Source organism: Rutilus rutilus, assembly GCF_951802725.1.
Source record: "Rutilus rutilus genome assembly, chromosome: 9".
Taxonomy (NCBI): domain Eukaryota; kingdom Metazoa; phylum Chordata; class Actinopteri; order Cypriniformes; family Leuciscidae; genus Rutilus; species Rutilus rutilus.
Window position 1 is genome coordinate 42,603,603 of NC_140223.1, and position 19,359 is coordinate 42,622,961.

Here is a 19,359-nt window from a genome sequence, read left to right on the forward strand (position 1 = left end):
AGGCTTTTGGTCATACCTAGGATATCCAGAACCACCAAAGGAGGGAGAGCATTTTCACATTTAGCTCCAAAACTCTGGAATAGCCTTCCTGATACTGTTCGTTGCTCAGACTCGCTCTCCCAGTTTAAAACTAGATTAAAGTCGCATCTCTTCAGCCAGGCATTCATATAATATTTTTAATCTTACAGTTCAAATTACAATCCGGCCTCTAGTTAATAAACGCCAGAGGAGAACTGGCCCCCGACTGAGCCTGGGTTCTCCCAAGGGTTTTTTTTTCTCCATTGGGTCACCTGATGGAGTTTTAGGACACTATTAGGTCACTTGATGGAGTTTTTCGGTTCCTTGCCACTGTTGCCTTTGGCTTGCTCAGTTGGGGATATTCTGGGGATATCTAATTTGATTTTATCAATAAATTCCACTAGAAACAAACCTTGTTGTATTATTTTAATTTAATACTGTGAAGCTGCTTTGATACAATCTGTATTGTGAAAAGCGCTATACAAATATACTTGACTTGACTTGACTTAATAGAAGACATCTTAAATACATTTTAGTTATTCTTTCTTTATCCCCCTCAAGTCAAATGTTTTGGAAATAAGTATTCATAAAACAGGAAACTTTTTTGACTATAAATTGAATGTAGAGTAACAGTTTCAACTTACGTGAATTCTGACATTGGCAGCTTTCCTTGAGTCGATGACTTCCTTGTGGCTAAGCTGATTTTTGATGTTCACTATCTTTGTTACTTGGTCAGCACTTATCTTGAACCTGAAGAAAGATAAGAAAACATTAATGAATAGAAATTATGATTAATTATATTTGCAATGTAAAAAAAAAGTGGATAACTTCTAAATGGTTTATTTTTGTGATGACAATCAAACACCACAGTTACAGGCAATGAATCTCACCTGTATGCTAGGTCCTTGTTCTGCAGTCCCAGCCTCAGCTTCATTAAAAGAAGAAGGACCTTGTCTGTGATGCTCAATTTCTCACAGAAGTAGGGCAGTTGACGAGCAGACACCACTTTAACTATCCAATCAAATAGTTTCTGACTTCTGAGGCCTTCAACAAAAAGTGGTAGTAATTTGGATTGTCACCTACATCGGGTGTAGATTGGATGCTGATAGACATATTTATTAACCAGTCCAAGTGCATGCGCCGCAAAAAGTGATGAAAACATGTACAATTTTAATAATATATATCATTGCATTATAAATCTCAATTTCATTCATTTTCATTTATTTTATCTGCTCAAATCAAGGGCAAATAAACTTTAAATAAAATTTTACTTATTTGTACATCATATATTGCAGTGTTCAGTCATATTGAACTAAAAAGCACATACCTGTGTAATACTTGAGTTGTTTTTCACTCAGATTGTTTACAGTGAATTCTTCTTTATTTAGAGCTTCTTGGAGTTTCGTGCTCTTCTCATTGTAGTACACAGCTGCTCGTTGCTGTGCCAGAAGTTCTTCAGTCAGTCTCTTGGTCTCTGCCTCGAGCTGCTGTATTTTCGCTGCCTGGTCAGAGCAACTGGCGCTAGTTTCTGTGGTCATTTCGTTGTCAGCAGAAGTGGGATCGGGGTCAACACTGACGGTCACTTCACAGTCCATGCTAACATCATCATGACCACCCAGGTCCGGAACCGTAGCGGAAGTAGAAGTGGAAGGCATTGCGGATGGAAGGCGTTGCCTCTTGATCCTCCGTTCGTATCGCTGAACAGCCTTTTCTTTTGCTTTTAAGTTTTGCGATCCAGAATAGCCCATTTTGATGTGAGGAACATAGATGTGCTGGTGAACAGGTGCTGTGGATCGCGGTTTGGGACACCTGAATCAGAACGCGAAAACACATGACTCGGTTGATTTGACTCAGTTTTATTTTTTATTTTTATTCAATCTTCTATAAATACATAGTCACTAAGACTTACCATGAACAAAATGAGCCTCACAAACTCGATCAGTAGCTGCAGGAATCCAGGCTTTCTTCGGAGCATCCAGGTTCAATCGCCTAATTCCACGCAACCATTTCTTTCGTTTTTCGTGATCCTTTTCGGAGGGAATTCGAAAAAACTTTGTATCAGGCCCCCAACGAGCCGTACAATCGACCACACAGCAAGAGTGAACCATCCTCTTCTCTAAATCCTCCTCCAAACGTGCAAAACAATCAAATTACAGGTATCTAGCAGTGTTTCCTGCCACACGATTCCCATGATGCAACGCGACAAACATAAACAATGACGTCACAAAAGATCCGCCTATTAGTACACGATTATTCATGTACTGTTATTGTAAAGTGTTACCTAACATGCTTACTATTATGACTGTCTTACCTTAAAAATCTTTCTCATAATCAAATCTTATTCTTCTAATTCTTCTGAGGTAAACCCAAGGTAAACAGCACAGCACAAACACAGTCTTCCAAACTCCATGAAAAGCAGAGGAATACTGGAGTCTCTGATTCTTTGTTTTGAGGTGATGGGGCGTTTACAGGTCTGCGTTCCTCCACGTGGACCATTTGCATGTCAATCGCTCGTGCTCGTGGGTGTGGTCACATTAGAGCTAATGAGCTCGGGCTGGAGAAACTGTACATGTCGTTGCTTTCATACGGATTACTTAAACAGAGAATATTTGTTTTTGATATGATTTACATCATTAAAAAAAAAGAGACTTCAAGCTTTGTAAAGACAAATGTTTCATGTATGTGTGGCAAGCATTCGCTGAGAGAACGCATATCATGTTTTTCTTCTTTATTTTACGAAAAACACAACATTTTGTTTTTATTATTAGTGTGCACAAATAAAAGAAGACATTTAACAGTTTTGAATGATGTATAACACTTGCCTGTATGACAAAAATCTAGTTATTTGAGTCTCTTTTGCACTGATAAGAAAAAAAGGGAGACAATCGCGCCGGCGCCAGCCGACCCCAGGGGGTTAAGCAACTAAACGGTTTACTAGGACCTTTTCTTTGACATCATCCAAGACCTCTGCATCCTCCATGGTCCCACACAGAAGTAACAGTACACAGAAGTCACGGTTCGGTACATACTTTGGTTTTGGGTCAGTACAACAGGAAAAAGCAAGAAATCCCCAATGCTAGGTTTCCTTTAAATTATTTTGAACATTACTGGAACATTAATTAAAAAAAATTCCACACACAAAAAAAGAATACAACACTTATATTGGAAACTTGAGTGAAGTGCAGACAGTTCTGATATAGACCCCTCTCCAAGATCTCACAAAAAAAGTGCAAGGTAACAAACTAGAACAAAACAAAGTGAGTTTAGACTTGTAAAGTGTCTCACACAGTCACAGATGCCTCAACAGGCCATATCTGCTGCCAGATCCATTTTTAATTGTTAGGCAGATTGTGAGAAAGGAACAGCAACATGTTTACCTTGTGGGGCTTAAGGCAGGATCTCTTTGTAGCAATGTTACCAGCTGTGCTAAAAACATTCTTTCTGAGCTAGTGCTTGTTGCACAAATGCACGTTTTGTTTGTGCTAACTTGGCTATTAGAGGAAATCTTCTATGGTTATCACGCCACCACATAAAGGGATCAGATGATGCATCAAGTGCTTCTTCCTGGAGGACTGTAGTCAGCTCTGAATCAGCCTGGACAAATTTTGTTACCAATGCCTGTGTCTGGTGACTTGTAAGTTGGGTTCTTCTTACAGTCAACCGTTTCTGAGTACTTCTCGTTTAAGTACTCTAGGATGACTCTTTTTTTAATGTCCTTGGTCAGCTCTGTGTCATCATCAGCTGCAGCTAGAATAGTGTTGTTGAAAAGATGGAGAACAGGTTTGATGTATGACACACTGGCAAACTCTTCTCCAGTGCGTCTGTGAATTCCAGCAGTGGGCCGAGGGTCTTGCCTATAGATCTGTGATCAGATCAGAACAAGACATCTGTATCTTGCCAAGTGGGTACCAGGTGTTTGGTTTTCCTGTTTGCTTTCAGGACCTGTGATAGGGCCTTTTCTTGTTCAAGCACCCTCTGGATCATCATCTGGCATGACCCGCACCTTGTTGGTGTTTCTGTGATGAGCCGATGAAAGGGAAGATGGTGCTCTGCCTGGGCTTTCTTCAACTCTTTTCTTCTTTTCTAAGAGTGTGAAAAGGCACTCACAATCTTCTTGCATAAGTCAACAGCACGGTCAATTTGTTACCATATTATAATATTATGCACAAAATGTGTGTCCGAAACATTCAGAGATGCTGCCTTGACCATGTTCGTTCCATTATCAGTAGTGATGCACACTTGGCATTCTTCTTTAAAACCCCATGACTCAAGCGCTTCCTTGAGTCCTTGTGCTATCTCCTCGGCCGTATGTTCAGCGGGGAAGTACGACGTCTGCAAACACCGGCTGCGAAGATTCCAATCGTCCGTTATATAGTGAATGGTCAGGCTGATGAAAGGCTCCATGGTATGTGCTCGACCACTATGGAAGCATATGGGTAGCAATATTCAATTTGAAATGTAATATGCAAAATGACAATGCAATATGTAAAATGGCAATGCATTTCTGTAATTAAATTTAAATTTTCCCATCATTTGTGCAACGTTTGGTGCAAAATGAAAATGAAAATTAAATTATAAAATTTACATTTGCCATTTCATACACTAGGTTTAATATGTAAATTGAATACATATTTTAACGCTTTATAAGTTGCAAAATTAAAATTAAAATGTAGTACAGAAATGATTATATATGTTTAACATGTTCAATCAAAAACTGTAGCAAAATTGTAATTTAAATGTTATTTTTTCTAAATTGCATTTACACTCACAGTTAAGACACTTGCGATTGCATTGCCATTAAGTGTCACGCAATGAATGTAGCAAAATTCAATGTGCAACTTGAAAATGCATTCTGAGCCGATCACGTGCCCGCCCTGCGTGTAGTTGGCCCCGCCCCCAACACAAAATAGGCTCAATCGTTTTTACTTCGTTTGTGCTGTAATTTTTGTTTGTTTGTGCTGCTTCTGTTTTTTAGAAAGTAAAATAATATTTATAGGTAATTCAGTCACCCAGGCCGCCACATGCTCCAAATAAAATAGATCTTGTTCGGTTTGTGCCGGTTTTGTTTGTGCTGCTTCAGTTTTTGAAATATTAGACCGAATTATAGACGATGATGTCACCTGCTCAACGTTCACCCAAAATTATCATATGTTTGTGCTAATTTTCGCCGATAAACGTTTATTTTGTGCTGCTTCGGTTTCTTAAATATTAAAATAATATTTATTGGTCATTCTGAGGTCACTCAGCTCCCCGACCTGCTCCACATTCACCCAAAATAGTCTCGTTTGTTTGTGCGATCGTTTGTGCCGGTTAAAGTTTTGTTTGTGCTGCCTCGTTGTTAGACACTGAATTATAGACGATGACGTCACCAGCCCTCGACCTGCTCCACATTCACCCAAAAAAGGCTAGGTCGATGAATTTGACCCGTCAGATTCCGTGACCCTGTGTATTAATACCTTCAATATGCTTTATAAAATAGAAAGGGGATCATATTTTAGTCTGCCTCATATTTTATGATTATACAGATGCAAACAGAGATGGTCACACACATCACATTCGTCACTTTATTGAACATTACAGTCAGTTATTAAAGAGCGGTCACGTTTTTCGGTAGCTATTAATACCGAATACCAATGGAGCTTTGTCATATTATGTGATCACAGAGTAGGCCTATGCATTTGTAAGGAAAAACTATAGGATCTCATTATTGGGTATTAAAATTAATAGTAATAAGAATAAAGATAACCATGTATCAGACAATGAGAATATTTTATACAAAACGAAACCAGCCAGCATCAGTCCAGCATCAGACAACAGCAGCTCAGCATAATGTTGACGCCTGATAAGGCAGAACATTCTCCCAGACGGTACAACATCGTACTGGTTCTATCACCTGCAGACGCGTAATAATCTTCGGAAACACTACAATTTCTCTGTTCACGCTCCACTTCATCTGCTAGAGAATGTAACACTCGTATCAGATCTGCCGCCGCCGTGTTACCTTCCAACACCTCAAAATATGCACCATAGCGTATGTTTACCTGTTGCCGAGCAACGCAGTTGATTGACAGGGCGGGGCGGACACGTGATCGGCTCAGAATGCATTTTCAAGTTGCACATTGAATTTTGCTACATTCATTGCGTGACACTTAATGGAAATGCAATCGCAAGTGTCTTAACTGTGAGTGTAAATGCAATTAAGAAAAAATAACATTTAAATTACAATTTTGCTACAGTTTTTGCTTGAACATTTTAAACTTATCTAATCATTTATGTAATACATTTTAATTTTAATTTTGCAACTTATAAAGCGTTAAAAAAGTATTCAATTTGCATATTAAAACTAGTGTATGAAATGGCAAATGTAAATTATATAATTGAATTTTCATTTTCATTTTGCACCAAACGTTGCACAAATGTATTGGAAAATTTAAATTTAAATACAGAAATGCATTGCCATTTTACATATTGCATTGTCATTTTGCATATTACATTTCAAATTGAAATTTGCTACCCATGTGCTTCCATAGACCACAGGTCCGTTGTAGTGGCAAAGTATTTCAAGTCACACAGATTTTTTTCAACCTTTTCGCGGAGCTCGGCATACAATTTTGGCATCTCTGTTTCTGTTCAGTATTTGCGGCTTGGCACCTCGTATCGTCGATCCATAGCTCTGATCTGATAGTAGATCGAGTCCAGCACCCCCAAAGCTTCACAGTCATTTTCTCTTCATGGGTTACACTTCATTTCATTTGGTAATATTAAGCAGTTTTGATTTACAAGCTGTTTAATGTTTGATAATCATGTTATTTTACATTTGAGTGAACAATCTCCTATCACTTGTTTCAGCTTCTTCTTCTCCTGTGTTTTGATCTGGAGATTTTGTACTCGAAGATGTGTCATAGTGCCCCCTACCGTATACCAGTGAAAACATGGATAGCTGGAAAATTCAGTCAATGGTGGGAAAAGTAGAATTAGAGTAAATTCCTATGTACACTACCAGTGGACTAGCCTACACAAAAATTCAGATACACAGAATTAGAAACATATCTGTTTTATATCAATATTCTAATCAATATTTTCAGACAATATAAGTTTCATAAGACTGTATATGAAAAACTATTTTAAAAAAAGTATATTTAATAAGCTACTCGATCAAAAGGGTTAACACAACTACAAGCCAAGTATACTTACAAATATACTTAAGTATAATTAAGTACAAGTACAGACCAAATATACTTGGACTTTTCTCTCAGTATAAGTCAAGTACACTTAAAGGTGCTGTATGTAGGATCCAGCGGCCTCTAGCGGTGATGTTTCAGATTGCAACAACAGCGCTCGTGCTCGTGAAAAGCAATAAAGTTACAACTGTAGTCTTTCACATCAGATAACGTTAGCAAATGGTCGGCGTTAGCTGGCGAACTAATGATGTCTAACTTGAGCCAACTAAAGCACAAAATCACAATATATTTTACATGCTTTGAAGTATTGTTAGCTTACCTGTCCAAAAGGATGAAAGCCAACTCAGGGTCTGTTTTTATACCTAAAACAAAGCGGAGGTCTCTCCATAATTCAAACGCTCTGCCAATGTTGATCCGTGTTTTCGTCCTGAGTCGATCCGATTGACGTTTGGCCTGACGAGCTTCAGCAGATACTTTTTTTTTTTTTTTTGGAGTTTGTGTTGGAGTCTGTGTTGTGCTGGAGGCAGGTCGTTTTTTGGTGTTATCGGTCTCCATGTCGTTAGCTGCAGTGCCGTCGCGACTGTAAAACGGAGAGGCTCGGGAGCGCGCATGCACGTCACATCCGGTGGATTTCGCAGAAAATCCGACCCGGAGACTTCACATAAAAATAGGAATACTGGCCTTCAGAGGTAATAGCAAAACGCGAAAAGTGGATCATTGTAATGTGTGATTACAACCCCTTCACAGACGGGCAATAAAATAAGGATTCATTTTATAAAAAAAGTTACATACAGCACCTTTAAGTGTAATTTTAAGTATATTTATGAGAAGTACATAAAGTATATTTTTGAGAAGTATATAAAGTGTAGACTGAAAGTATACTTTCTTATTTTTAGTTTAAAGAAGCATACTAATAGAACACTTGAACAAACGTATTTTTCGTAAGGGTAGTTGCCGTCCGTTTCCGTTCGTGCGTCGCCATGGGAACAGGGGCAACGTCTCTTGCGTGGATCATTGTTCTTTTAATAGCTCTTTTTACTATCAAACACGTCTCACAATTTAGAAACAAGAGACACTGCATTTTACAACAATCACAGATTGTGCTCAGTGCTGATTCTGATGTTGAGTTTGGGTTTAGGGAGAAATGACAGCGCGCTGTGAAGGGAAAGATGATGCGCTAGACGAACACGGTTAGTTTTTAATAGTTTTACCTCACATATCTTCTTTTTATAATCCGTGGAAGCCAAAATCGAAATCGAAAATAAAATTAGATTAACTACCCAGATCAGATGTATATTTGATGGGCAGACTCTCTCGAAGCTCTCGGCAGATATCATGAACATCGTCAGATAGCTTTGTGAAATATTTTCTAACATTAGTGTTCAAAACTCAACAGTCCATTGGATGTGCATCAAAGTAACATATTCCAACATATTTAGAAATTTTAAAGCTGAAGTTGGTAACTTTTTTTAATTTAATAAAACTGTCTAGAAATCATTTGGATGGTTAAACAACCTGTTCTGGTGATACTGGTGACTTTCCCCGCTCCCCCCAGCGTTCCCAGGCGGAAAACCAACCTTGCAACTTGGGGACTACCGTCCCGGCAAGATAGATATTGGAAGTCTCGTGAGAAGCGAGAACGAGAATGAGAACGAGCGCGAAACACGAATTGCTTTACGGCAATTCGACATAAACACACACACACATGTATGATGTATTACCAGATTACCCACCTCGGTAGACATAGCTCCACACGATACAGTTGGCTTGCTCCGATCAAAACAAACGCACATGAGCAGCGGTAAAGAGGACTCGGAGGCCGGCGCAAGTGAGTTTTTACGACCGTGTTGTGAAATATACGCCCCCCCCACAGCTGTAGGGGGAGCTCGTGGGGAAAACATGCGACAACAAAAGGGAAAATCAGCGAAGAAGTGACTAGAGTTCGCTAGAAGTGCCGAGTTCTCCTTTAACATGCTTATTTGCGAAAATATACTTACAATCGATTGTTCCTTTCCAGCGGTGTCCGCCATCTTTGTTGAAACATTTGGATGGCTCGCTGAGTTCGCAAGGTATCCTGGGTAATTACATCTCCCACTTCATTTTAAGCCTGCATCGGACCTCACTATGTTTTGAGGGTTGATTTTAAGGGAAGAATAGCACTCCCCCTTGCTCCCTAAAGTTTTGGGACACCCTACCCCTACATGAGAACGCACAACAATGAGGGTAGGGGAGGTATTGGGACAGGCCCAAAGTGTTCATATAAATGAGTGTCCCGTCATTCTAAAATTCTCCTTTCACTGCGTGTGAAGTGGAGCAGGACAACGTCCTACCAGTCCTCGTTTTTAGATTCTCATCCACAGACGACTGCATTTTTACTGCGTGATCAATATAAGCAGCACAACAAAACGGTTCATATGCTCACTGTCTCCAAATTATGACCAGAAGCTTGTGACATATAAACGCGGACATCAACCCGATCACGTTTAGCGTTCATGTAAACACTACATTCAGATTCATCAACCGGAATGAATTCAGTCCAACTGAAACAAAAGTTGTGCATATAAGCGTAGCCAGTCAGTCCAACAGATGGAGGATAGAAGGGTGAGAGGGTTAGACAGGTTGACAACAGAGAGTTCCCTACGGCAACAGAGAAATATGCCAAGCCAAGCAGAAAAAGTAAAGTCCAGTTTGAAGAGGAATGCAGAAAGAGCTGACCATGTAACGATTACGAACACAACAAGCGTAAACAGCAAACAACAAAGCATGCGCACAGGGTTCCCACACAGCATATGTATTCATAATTTACGTAGTAAATATATAAAATAAAACAATTATCCCATTCATGCAGAATTGTCAAAAACATGATTACTGGTTCAGAATGACTGCTTAAGGCACACCAACATTATAAGTTATTTAGAAATAAATAAAATAATCAAATGTAAAATAATACTATAAAATGTGTTCTGTTGCCAGTTCAGATACTTGATCAAATATGTTATTTTATAAATAATTTTGAATAGTGAAGCTAACTGAAATGCTTGTTTGTTTGTTTTTCCAAGAAGGGCATTTGATACAGTTTAAAGAAGGTGAATTGATTAAAACATTGTGAATAGAAAGTTGTCAGTAATTATAATGAAGACAAAAGAAAAGAATTCGAGCCATAACCAGGCTGGAGAGGTGTGAATGTGTGCAGGAGAGACTGAGACTGAATGGGGCTCGTTTGCACCACAAAACAATAGAGACAATAGACTGAATGGATGCTTTGAAAATGACATTAAACATCAGTTAGCATTTTAGAGTCTTCTGAAAATGTAAATCACCTGACATGATCTTGAAAAAGAGTTTTAGACTTATAATCAATTTATAATCACGTATAAAACAATGCCAATATCTACGGAAGAGGATTAGGGCCAAGCAATAATAAAAAAATAAAACCATCTCGAGATTAAAGTCACTATAATGCGAGATTAAACTCATTAAATTTCGAGAAAAAAAGTCGAAATACAATCTTGAGAATAAACTCATTAAATATCAAGAATAAAGTCGTTGTGTTTTGAGAAAAAACTCGTTAAATTTCGAGAAAAAAGTCGAAATACAATCTTGGGAATAAACTCATTACATTTCGAGAATAAAGTCGTTGTGTTTCGAGAAAAAAAGTCGAAATGAAATGTAGAGAATAACGCATTCGATCAGTGTTCATTGCAGTATATAAAACATGTTTTTTGGAGTATGCTTGGCTGACTAATGAAAACTAGGGCCAAGCATAACCTTTGAAATGCATAATAGAAATGCACATTTTTATTTCTAGATTTTCCGTTTTTCTTAAAAAAATTCTCTGTGCTGTTGCATATTTCTTTTCTAAAATGGAGCAGTATTTCTGATTCTGATTTTTGATCAAATAAATAAACTAATGTTTTGTTTTCTTGTTAATAAAAGGTACAAAGACAGATATTTCTCTGACGCACTCTAGCCCCAGATACGTGGGCTGCTTTCTGATGTCCTGGCCACTGGACTGAAGCAGCAGGAGGGTGAGAAGAGTTTGGCTGCAAGCGGATCCAAACCTTCAGAGAAAGTTCCACGAAACGGCTCCTTGAATGCTATGTATGCTGAGTTGTTGGATGGAGATCGGGAACGTGGTGGCAGTGACATCAGCAGCTCAGTTCAATCTCTACCTATCAGAGCCAGTTCTCAACAAGTTATGCACAAATGTTGATAGTGAGTGACTTTTTAGCACAGCAGGGAATATTATAGATTAGAAGAGAAACTAGCTGTCAGACAAAAATGCAGAGATGCTTATATTTATATTAAAAAAAAAAAAATCTGCCATTGATGCTTAAGACGTAAACTTTGGGAGATATGAATCTTAAAATCTCTCTCTTTCTCTACCTCCCTCTCCCTCTCTCTAATCCTCTCTCTACCTCTCTAAAAGCCCACACAATCTGACTGAGCTTCCCAGAAAAAAGCAACTACTCTAGAATGAATCATTGGCTCATGATGCAAAAGCCATCATGATTGTGCAGCTGTAGTCCTGTTAGTGTCAGCTGCATTTCTTCTTGACGTCCCAAGAGATGTGAGCTTCCACTGGGCCTGGCTTGTTGGGCCTACTCTGAGAAGTGAGTTAAAGTTATAGACAGATATACAGTAGATGGATACAGATATGGAGATACAAGTTCTTCGTTATTTTTTTATTTTGCTGTACACTTAAGCACTTAAGTAGTCTAAAGCAAAAATTAAAGACTCTGTTTGGTTTCTTTTATCTTTTTTTTCTTCTAAAAATATTTATTCAACAGGAAAGTTGTATTTGTCCAGCCTTAAGCTGTTTCAAATAGCACGGCAAGCTGTTTTAAGTTAATGTGTTGCACATATTGCTTGCCAGTAAATATATAATTTGTGATACTTTCTCTTCTCCTCATTGAAATACTTAATATACATTGTTGTTGTTAAACATAATTTAATAAATAATGCTACATGATAAATAGAAGGCTTCAAATAAACCATGTAATTGGTATCGGATGATACAGCTTCCAGCGATCGGACCCAGCATAATGCACGAGTAGTGATTAGGCATGCAAATCTCACTGGCCAATCGTCTGTGCTGATAGCCTTGTGGGCAAGTGCGCCAACATGTAGCGTCGTTGTGCTTCAGGCGACCTGAGTTCGAGTCCTGGCTCGTGGACCTTTCCCGATCATGTCCTCCCTCTCTATCTCTCTACCATCTCACTTCCTGTCTAGCTACTGTCCTATCCAATAAAAGGCAAAAACGGCAAAAAAAAAAAAACTCACTGGCCAAAATCCACTGGCCACTTGAGGGTGATTGGGCACCCGGGCGAGACCCCACAACATAGCATCTCTGTTCCCACATTCAGGGACATTAGTAACCAAGACGTTCCCTCTCCAAGATTACAAGATCTTTCCAAAGTGGTTCCAGAGCCATTGAATGTCCATGTTTGTTTTCCCCCCATCTTTTGCAGAGCACTGACAAATAAATGGAACTAAACTCAGATCGAAGTTGTAATAGTATATTCCATGATACCCATTAAACTGCAGTTATCTTCTTTTTTTTGTGGAAGTTTCAAGTGGATTACAGATTTCAAAGTCATCCATATAAGATCAGGGAAACCCTAAACTCAAAGTTTGTGTTGTCATAGAATGACACGTTGTCACCATTCTTTTTAGGTTTGTTCGTGGACTTTCAGTTTCTTTTCATTTGTCACGTTTCCTTGTTCTGACTCCCGTCTCTTGTCTGTCTCCATAGTTACCGTCATTATAAAGTTCATTGGTTTCAGCTGTGTTCTATTAATTATCCTTGTTTGTGTTTGCTATATAAGTTGATCCCTCATTCATTCTCAGTTTGGTCTACGTTGTATTTAGTGTGTGTTGCCCTTCCTGTTGTCTGATTATTATTTTGCATCATCATCATCATCATCATCATCATTATCATTATCATTATTATCATCATCATCATCAAAAAACTTTGTATTGGGACTAGTGATGGGAAGTTTGGATCCATTTACAGACACTCTCGTTCATCAAAATGAACAAATATTTTTTCCGAGTCATTTCGTAGTGATGGGCAAATCAAGCTTTGGTGAAGCACTGAACCATCCGTCTCCACGGTGACCCCTAGTGGTCAGAACAGTGTAAATGCAACAAAAACCTGGGCCAAACATGCATAAAAAAACCTTTTTATATACTAAAATCATATTACAAAAATCTTTTTTTATTGAAAGTAAAATCTTTCAAATGCAATTATATAATCATCTAAAAAAAAAATCAGATGTATATATGTTATTTTATCAATTGTCAGGGTTTGTTTTGTTTTCTCTATGAATGGCTCAGCTAAACAGGCCAATAAGACTATTAACTACCGTTATTCATTTTAATTATACTAATGTCTAATTAAAATATCTACAAATGTATAAAACTGATCAAAGATCTGGTAAAACCCACAGACACTTGTTCATTGGTTCTCAGTGACTCAGAACATAAATAATTACTTAACCTTCTGAGTCTTTTGTTTATTTGTCACGTGACAGAAGCAATGAACATGAATGAGTTCATGAATGACCCATCACTAATTAGGACTTTATTCTTTGTCTTCGTCTGCCTTCCTGCAACCACACATGTACTTGTACATCAGATTCACACAATTTTTTTTGTGATATCAAAGCCTTCAGCTGCTTTTTCCAAAATATTCTTAGCATTTAGAAGTTTAGATTGTAATGGAGGCGGGCCCCAAAGATAATTTAAATCAGAAATTTAATAAAATAATTAAATGGGATATTCTGGTTCAATGATTAAAGCTGCCAGACAAGCTCAATCTTGTCAACAACAAAAATATTGTTTTCACCCAGAATAGATCTATTAAGCCTCCTGCTATTAAAAAAAAAAAATCATTTTTTTTCCCCTCACCAATCAATAATAGAACACACACACAAAAAGAAAAAATATTAGCACTTTGACTCAAGATCAGACAGGTGGATCAGGAACGCCCCTGCGAAGCTGAAGCAGCGGGTTTTGTTGGCTGCCCCAGGTCAATACGTCTACGGGGGCTCTGACGGCCACAAGCTCCCCAGACCGGGTCTCAGCTCGCCACTCCTTCTAGGGGCCGGCGTGCGAAGTGGTCTCTAGGCGCTGGGGAAGGAGTAGGAGGATCAAGGGCCCTCCTAGGCATAAACTGCTTAAGGGCAGTCGACTGCGTCCTAGCAGTTCGGAATTTGTCAACCACTGAATTAACCGCCTCTCCAAATAAGCCTGACTGGGAGATATGGGCGTCCAATAGGAAGACCTTCTCTTTCTCACAAATCTCAGTGAGATTCAGCCATAGGTGGCGCTCGACAGCCACCAAACCGGCCATGGTGCCACCAACAGCACGTGCTGTGTTTAGTACCGACCTCGTCCATTTCGGTACTAAGCACACTGCACACTCCATTGGAAGGACTTCCGCTTAGTAGGCCTGGAGAATCGCCATGGTATAGAGCGCCATACCTGCCTGGCCAGCCGCCGTGTAAGATTCTCCTACGAGGGCGGACGTGGTCCTGCAGGGCTTAGACGGAAGAAAAGGGTGAGACTTCCAAGAAGGAGCGGACGAAGGCGAAAGGTGTGTGGCCAACGTGTCCTCAACCACTGGAATGCACGTGTAGCCCTGCTCCACAGAACCAACCAGGTTGGTGAAGTCCACGGCCACAGCGTTAGTCAGCCGTGCGGAGAAAGGCTGCTTCCAGGGCCTAGAAATCTCACAGTGAAGATCACTGAAAAATGGCAGCTTTCTTCAAAAGTGTCGCAAAGAGGATTGACCACTCAGAAACATTCGTCGAGCTTGGAGGACTGGGAATCAGGCTCGTCCGGCCATTCAATGATAAGCTTCTCAGTAGCACGTGCTAACACATCCACAAGCTCGGTGTAGGCCATAGAGGGCCGCGCTTCCTGGCCACTGGGCGGGAGAGCGTTAGCCGCGGACCCGAAATCCTCTGAATCAGACGCCGCAGTGATTAAAACATCCACCAGTCCAAAGAAGATGACGTCGTGTGCCTCTGGACTGGGGCATAAATAGTCGTGAAGAAACTCCACCGGAGAATCGGCGCGGTGCGCGCGCCCGGGCAAGAGTGAGTGAAAGAGGGAATAGCAGGCCTGCTCACTTTCTAACGCCTCGAGCTCGACGTCCGATCCCCAGGCCTTGGCTTCATGAAGGGCGTTGGCCTCGTCATTGATGGCAGTGTGGCGGGGGAGAACGGACTGGATATCTTTATCAAAGCAGGCAAGCCTAGCGCGGAGAGTTTTTAGTCTAAAATTCTCACAAGACTTGCAGCTAGAAGCGCCAAAGATAGCCTCGCGATCATGTGATATGCAAAGAGAGCACGGAGACGCAAATCCATAGTGCTTCACCGAGAGGAGAACGAAGTTCCACAGAGTGCGGTCGCTGAAGCACAAGACAGAATCCGAATTCCGAAGAAAAGTGAACTAGTTCATGGGCGCCCGCGAACTCAGGTTTCAGAATTCAGAATTTCAGAATTCAGGTCCAATGAATTGGCGTGATTCTATACGGGTTCAGACAATCTGCACCGCCCTGAGGGCGTTCCCATTGTGTCATCGCTACACAGCGTCGAGTGAACCTATGAAAGAGAACATATATTATACTTGAAATCAAATGAAACCTGTATATTGCAAGTGTGTACAGGAATGTTTGTGAATGTCACGAGTGGCAATAATTGTGTGTTGTGTGAGATGAGCCGCTGACCAATAATGTCAGGGAGGTAAAACTTTGGAAATTAAGAGGGTTAAAGATTGTAAACATTTTTTTACTGTTTTTCTGACCGTACTGTTCAGCTTCTCTCTGTAGTCGTCGTCTGGAGATGCAGCACGCAACACTCCAGCAATCACACCGGCAACTTCTCAATCTTGCCCAAACACAGCGAGGTCTTACTGACTGGTTATTTGATTTCCCTTGTCTATTTGCCTGCACAGCATCAAAGACCTTATGTGGTCTTATGAAGACTTCAGATGACTCAACACCTGTGAAGAGATGAATCGAGAAACTCCAACTCCTGCTAGGACTTCAGATGATGCAAACTCTGTTTGAATCTGCATGCACCAATGCTACGATGGCTTGAAACATCCTGGAAACTTCTTTTCTGCCTCCATCAACGATGTATTCTGCAGGCTGAACAACATCAAAGTTGTATTTAAAATGCCTTTTCCTTCAGAATACATGGAAAAAGGGGCCATCGCCTCCAAGTGCTGTGCTTAATGGTCCTGTTTCACAATGTTCTTTAACCAGTTCTGTGATTACTGATGGGTCAAAAGCACAATTATGCCGCTTTAAAGTTTGGTCAATCATATTTTGGAATGCTTGACCTGGAATGCTTGAGCTTGGCTGGAACATGGAAGAGGCTTTCCAATTTAAGCAGCAAAGAACCAAGTTTTCTCTCTGCAGTATTTTGTACAGAGTCACGCTCCTCATCCAGTGAAGAACAATTGTTTTCGCATTCCTCTGTGTCATTTACATAAATCAACAGCTCTGCCAGGATACAGTGTTCTTTTCAGTCCTTTCAAAAGAACAGCAGGTTTAAATTCAGCTTCTGAATGAGATGCATACTTTCTGCTTTTATGAATAGCAAATGTCCCATACACATTTATGTGAAAATCACAAACAGCGGTGGGCCGTCAGGGCCAGCAAGGCCTTCTCTGCTAGCCTAAACATTATCAGAATCACTGACTTGTTTTAATATATTTTTTTCCATGAATGTTTATTAAATTATTCCCAATAGTACAATCTCTTAATTCCATATCTTTTGGTTGCGCTGTTTCCAGTAGTTTAAATATTTATGTTAGAGCTTTGATCCAATCATATTTCAGCCATCATGTGTTGCCATTGAAGGGGGTGGAATATGTAATGAGTAATTATAATCAAGGTATTAATCAATGTTTTTCCTTCTAAATATCAAATGAGTTGAATGACTTCTCTGGAGATTTTAATTTGTTATAGAAGTTACCAGTGTGATTAGTGAAATGTTCTTTTCATGTGTTCTTTAAAGGGTTAGTTCACCCAAAAATGAAAATTCTGTCAGTAATTACTCACCCTCATGTTGTTCCAACCCCGTAAGACCTTCGTTCATCTTCGGAACACAAATTAAGATATTTTTGATTAAATCTGAGAGCTGGATCACTCCTCCATAGGCTTCTAAGGCATTATAACTTGCTTGCCCAGAAAATTCATTAAAGACATCGTTAATATAGTCCAAGTGACTCCAGTGGCTCAATCTTAAGTTTATAAAACGACGAGAATACTTTTTGTGTATAATCATTTAAAAAAATATATATATAAAAAAAGAGAATAATTTCCTTCTCTCTGGGCCTCGAGTTTTTTCACGTAGTGTTGTACGTCACACGCTTCACACACATGACCAGCGTCGGCAAATAGTGAGCCTACGTGTGACGTACAACACAGATGCGCTGCGCAGTTATACTACGTGAAAAAACTCGAGGCCCAGAGAGAAGGAAATGAATAGTGGAATAAAGTCGTTATTTTTATTTATTTTTCGCACAAAAAGTATTCTCGTCGCTTGATTAACTTAAGATTGAGCCACTGTAGTCACTTGGACTATATATTAACGATGTCTTTAATACATTTTCTGGGCCAGCAAGTTATAATGCCTTAGAAGCCTATGGAGGAGTGATCCAGCTCTCAGATTTAATAAAAAATATCTTAATTTGTGTTCCGAAGATGAACGAACATGGTTGGAACAACATGAGGGTGAGTAATTACTGACAGAATTTTCATTTTTGGGTGACCTAAGCCTTTAATGTCAGTATTTGATCTCTGAATGCAGTAACAGTGCTTGCTCATTTAACCCGGCTTCAAGAAATGAAATAGGGAAATGTTTTGTGTTTGAGAAAGGTCTTCAACGTGTTAAAACACATAGGGGTCATTGAAGCCAATAGTTTAAGGGACCATTTCTGTTTTTAAAGCCTTACTTAGACTAAAGTGTAGCTCTCCTTGAGAAAGAATGCATTATCTTGATGTTTTGAGACGACTCTCCTGTTTATAGTTAGAGCCTGGCCAAATCCAACCTTGGAAAAGATGTGTGTCGGTGTGTGTGTTAGTCTTCTTGGTTACAGGTTAAGGAACCACTGGCATTATTGGAGATTGACTGAGTTGTTGTTTGAGACATGCTGATGCCCAGCAACTCAAATCTGAGACCTGGAAGGTCACGACGAGCCTCACTTCAGGGTCTGAGTGTCAGCTGCATAATCTATGGAGATATGCTTCAGTCTGTCTGTATATGTGTGGAAAATTACTATGTTTATCTATTTCTTAGCCAATGAGAATCATTGTAAGCAATGACGTAGCTTAGACCTTGGAAATGGTATAACTGCTGTGATCTTTGTAACTGTAAGCGGGACGGCCTACGAACACCCGTGCGAGTGAAGCTGACTTCTGCTGATGAAACCGCAAACTATCTTCAGTAAAACTTTTCTTCAGTTTATTATAATTCTGACTCCGGGTCTTCTTTCAAACATCTGGTCCTTGGGTCCTAAACTGTTAATCCCTAACACCATGGCCAAATAAATCTGCATTGAGGCCTTCAGAATCGATAGTGCGGGCGCCTGTAGCTTAAAATGAATGGCAATGAAACTAACCAATCAGATAATCAGTCAGATTTAATCAGCCAATCAGATTTCGATTTGACTGCAGCGAGGCCATCTAGCAGGCGTACAATTCACGTTCACGTCTTCTGAATGGATGGTCAGAACGTGTACTATTACTAGCCAGAGCTAGCTAACCGCATCTGTAGTGAACTGCATAAACTAAAATATATTCCTGTAGATTTAATAGTGTTTCAACCCACAAAATAATGTTTCTCTCTCTCCTCGACCCCAGGTTCAAACCTACCGGAAACAAAATCCCATATCCAGCCTTATCCAGCTTACCTTAGAGTCACGGAACACTATTCAATCTGTCCCGGGTTACGGGTAAAAACAGAGTTAACTGACTGTAATGAATGCCATGACTGATTTTGAAGGCAAAAGTCCCGCTGATCTCATTGATTTCCTTTAAAAATCTGTGTGAGAGCATGGGGCAGCTGTACACATCGTCATGCTTTGCGGTGACTATCCCTGTGTCCACTGCTTCTGTCGAGTGGACACTCTCAGCACTAAA